The sequence below is a fragment of the Schistocerca cancellata genome, unplaced genomic scaffold (genome assembly GCF_023864275.1).
Source record: "Schistocerca cancellata isolate TAMUIC-IGC-003103 unplaced genomic scaffold, iqSchCanc2.1 HiC_scaffold_1150, whole genome shotgun sequence".
NCBI classification, from domain to species: domain Eukaryota; kingdom Metazoa; phylum Arthropoda; class Insecta; order Orthoptera; family Acrididae; genus Schistocerca; species Schistocerca cancellata.
The window spans coordinates 2,410,922-2,416,075 of record NW_026047149.1 but is presented as its reverse complement, the minus strand read 5'-3'; positions in this window follow the sequence as shown (position 1 = coordinate 2,416,075).

Below are 5,154 nucleotides of genomic sequence, written 5' to 3'. Positions count from 1 at the left end.
AGTCACGCAAGAACTTTTGCTTCATTCAGGTGTCTGTAACTCATAGTAGGAAACCTCCTTTAGAAGAAACATCTTTGCTCTCCGTGACAAAGGGCTAATAATAATAATGGGTAGCCTATTAATCGACCACCAACTGAAGCTAAACAAGACAATCCCAATGCGCCATGAAGCTTACATTCCAAGTTGCAAATGAAATGTTGATTACTAGTTTCAGATCATTGACGAGTCATTTCCCGATCTAAATATACAAAATAGCATAAGAGGTGAACAATAGCATAATACGTTTTATGTTCAAAATTCCATTCTACGATACACACACATATGTAAGTAGTAATATGTATTGGTATGTATCAGCCACGAGGCATTACACAGCGCCACAATCTGTTGAGATGAACCGCTCTTGCTGTCACGCACACACTGAAAGATGTTATAGACCGTGATAAAAGTAATGACGTACGAAGGGCATTTCGTAAGTGGTATACACGTTTAGTCTCAGCTAGTGCTTGATTTGTGAAAAAATGTTTCCGATACTGTGACCTTCCAGGGTGGGACTAAGGGGTGTGTTGCTGAAATTCAGGAGTCTTAATACGTTATTTTAACGCTACAAGAAAAGTGCTTAATGTGGCCACAGCCGAAAGCAGTGCAGTATTTTGAGATACAGGAAGGTGTGTGCAGTACTGGTGACCACGTGCAGTACGTGAGGCTGGGCGCAGATTCAGGTGCGTATAGCGTGTGTGGCGCAGCGCGCCCTTCTGTACCTTCACAGGTTCAGACGGGGCAGCCCCGCAAATTGCGTCGCGACCCGACTGGGGAGCGAACACGCGTTGCCCCACCCTAACACCGTGGTGGGCCGGAAAGGTGGGGTTGGGGGGGGGGGGGGAAGCAGTCCTGCCGGGCGCTCACTTCGCCGTGGCGCACGAGGGCAGTGCAAGTATTGCCCATCCGAAAAATACGGCCTCACTGTACACTGAATTTCATTACAGGGTGTATACGACCCGGAAGATCCGGGAAAAACCAGGGAATTTTTCCTTGTTTTAGTTTTCAGTTAAACTTTTGTAACATTCACTGGTAAGAACCAGTACTCTGACAAAGGATATTACCGTATCCCGCTACTGCAGAATACCTCTTCAACAATAAAACATAAATTTGTGTCGTTTCTTTCTTACGGTTTCAGACCACCTTTTCGCACTTTCCTTTCGCACTGCATCTGTAATTCCATCACTGACGCAAAATTTCCGCTCTAGCTGTCTACTGCGCTTTCACGGGCTCGCTCATTTGCGAGCTTGCCTCCTAACTCATTCGCAGGACGGCCTACTTTTACTTGCGACCATTCCTAGATGAGGTGCCACTCCCCCCTGCGCAGTTCTCGTGTACTAAGCTTCTGTGCCGACAACTGGAACACACAGAATTTTGTAACTATATTTTCCATTTCCAAAACTCCTCTGTTCCGCGGCTCCAAATGCATCCTAATGCTCACACATAGCTTATACACGATGTCAAGAGATATTTATTCTAATCGTTTCCAAAGGAAATAGCGGTATATTTGCATGTGTGTGTGCAAACAGATGCCGTAACTTAATGAACGTTGATCGTTGCCCCTCAGAATTCTCACGATGCCGAATTGACGTTCAAGTGGGGGATGATTAAACTCTGCCTCCAGGACACAAGTGACTCCTCCACTAGTACAGACGTGTTCGTAAGGTACAAAAAACGAAATTCAAAACGACTGACACGTTGTAAAGAGTGATACAGAAACTATTTACTGCTAGTTTCACAGTATCGACCATGAAAAAGTGTTCATAGCTCATAACGTACGTGTTTTAGAACTTTGGTTTACTTGATCTTCTTCCTGACACTGCCCTTTTTAGAGATGTCCATTCTAAGTGGCTAATGAGCTATACATTACTGCAGCATCTGTAGCCTCAGAGACCTTTAAGCGTATCTCTTCATTCCTTAGTGCTTCCCACTTCTTTGCATATTGGTTCTTCCCGACTAGTCTCCTCAACTTTAGCCTGCTCTTCACCACTACTAAATTGTGATCTGAGTCTATATCTACTCCTGGGTACACCTGACAATCCAATACCTGATTTCGGAATCTCTGCCTGACCATACTGTAACCTAACTGGAATCCTCCTGAACGGAGTATTTGCTATTACTATATGAAATATTTCTGAACTCGTGTTTCTTCTTCCTCGTTCCTTCCATACGAGGCCCATATTCTGCTGCTACCCTTGCTTCTCCCCACTCCCCCCTACCACCGCATTCCAGTCCGCCATTACTACTATAATCCGTTCATCATAAGAATAAACATGATGTAAACATTGCACTATGTATTCTTCCGCGTTTGCTGGAACAAGCGTTTAACTTGGACAGCACTGGCCGGTCAGCTGGTGCAGCCAGCCTGCAGTTCACACGTAGAGAGGGACGAGCAGAGGAGCAATACAGCTTCGAATGTCATTCTGAAGCTGGATGAAATAATACACGGCAAATTTCCCACAGTATGCTCCTTTGGCGACTAGAAGAAAACCGCATCACGTTATCGTTTTTAGCTTACGTACGATTGTAACTGAAAACAAGCACGATGAAAATTCCCAACCGCGCGGTAAGTTTTCTGCATAAGTTGTGTGTAACGTAAGAGAGTATCGAAGGATTTCACCGTATAGTTAAATATTGTAGCCACTGCCTATCATCATCAGAATCCACAAAGCCAACCAGGCGCAGCATTTTCTCTTTTATGACGAGCCATTCTATATGCCGCCAGCGTTCTGCAGTAACGTGTGAGAAAGCTGCGTGTTTTAATTCCTGTACAGCAGTCTGGCAGCTTAGCAGTCTTGTTACTTCTCGCGCCAAATCGCGCAGCTTGGCTCCACATCAGTTCTGTTGGGTTCACACTGTAATGGTGCAGTAGCAAGTGTAATTGTGCAGCATTTGTATTATGTGCTCGATGCTGTGAAAATGACTGTTGTTCTCGTTTCTGTGATACTACGTCTGTGGTATAAAACGATGGACCTAGTCCAAATATAGAGGATTTGGTTTTTATTTTTGCCTTAAAAATTAAATTGTTATGATTTCTTAATTTAAACAACTTCTATGAACAGTCTTTCATCAAACAGCGATAATTAAGAATTTGTATTTGAAATGGAAACAGGAATTTCGAGTCCATTATGTAATTAGAAACAAGACGTGCATTATTCATGAAAAATTGTGTTTTATAATTAGGAGATGTAGGTATTTCAAATTGAACGAGAGATTTTAACTAGCGAATAACCGCATTTGGTTCATATTCCATTATTCTACGAGCCGCCGGCCGTTGTGGCCGAGCGGTTCTACGCGCTTCAGTCCGGTACCGCGCTGCTGCTACGGTCGCAGGTTTGAATCCTCCCTTGGGCATCAATGTGTCTGATGTCCTTACGTTAGTTAGGTTTAAGTAGTTTTAAGTCTAGGGTACTGCTGACCTCAGATGTTAATTCCCATAGTGCTTAAGAGCCATTTGAACCATTTTCCATTACGCCACCAACTGCGCTATACGTTCAGTAAACATTCGTGACCTGCGTTATACATAACGCTGGAGAAACTTCAAAGCCGATAATCTCCCTAAATTTATGAAAAACATTACCAACAGCCTATTTTTCGGCACTTCTTAGCCGTGTTCCACATGCGTGTTTCACCACGGAACAGAAAGTAGCCTCAGCCATTTTCATACTGCGTATTAAGAGCGCAACAATCAGATCACAACGCTCCAGAGACAGCGACTGTAGACGATTTTTGAAATAAAAACCACGTAGCTAAAGCATGATTACGAAAAACGTTGACGGCTGTTAATATATTGGAATATCTGCGTTTCATTTAACGCAACTTGGTAATAAGATACCTGATACACAAGTAGGACCTACTCCTAGGAGTGTCAACAACACCAGTGTACGTGTGCTACGGCTTCTGACCAGTCATCGCCTTTGTTTACATCATCTTTATTCTTATGATGAACGGATTATACATTTTCATCTCCCTTTATATACTGAATCACCGCTTCAGCCCTGAAAACTGCCCTGTCACCGAACGGTTCACAGTAATTCACTCTGTCCTACCTTCCTTTTCATAACAAATCCTACTCCCGTTGTACCATTTTCTGCCGTTGTTGATATTGCCGTATACCTGTGTGACCGAAACCCATGTCTTCTTCCCATTTCGCTTCACTGAACCCCACTGTCTATATTGAGCCTTACCATTTGCCATTTCCTGTATCTGGATTGAGCCTTACCATTTGCCATTTCAGATTTTGCACCCTCCCTACCACAAGTTCAAACTTGACATTTCATGCCCCAGGTCATACAACGTAAACCTTTAGTTCATTTTCCGCCTTTTCCTTTGGTCGCCTCCCCCTAGACAGTCCCCTGAAAAGGATCCGAATGGCTGACCAATCCGGAATCATTTGCCAATGGAGGAATCATCTGGCCACTTTCTCGATTACAGGTCACACGACCTTGCGTGTACATACATTCGAGACTGTTCATAGCGACATCACTTTTAACGACTTGTTGGCCGTGACACCGAAATCTAATGGTTCCATCTAAAGCCTGTGTCAACAATATATTTAAAAGGTCGCTTAGTACGACATCGCTTTTTGCGACTTATCGCATAGAAGTACGATGTTTAATCCGGTTTCGGGGAAACACATAGGCTGTAACGCCCAATGTTCGTTTTTGGTTGTTGCGTATTCGTAGACGCAACGCTTATTTTTGAACTTTCGATTTCAGCAGATTGTTGTCTTTAAATTAGGCCTCACAACGAATACATCGTAAATGCAAAGTGCGTACGCACATCTTAGATGCGAAAAGCAAACAAATATAACAGATTACCTTAAGTAGGACAGTATATTCTAGTATGCGTTATTGTACTGCATTCAAAGTTAAAGCAACTGACTTGGCTGCGGCTATAGGAAACTAGGAAATTAAATCCCAATGTGTGCTGTTTTTTCAAAGAAAAGAGATGGAGTAATAGGGTATTCGCCATGCATGTTTTGTGGTTACGTGTGTTAAGTACACGATCGGCCATTAAAATTGCTACAGCACGAAGATGAAATTTAACAGACGGGAAGATGATGCTGTGATATCCAAATGATTACCTTTTCAGAGCATTCACACAATGTTGGCGCCG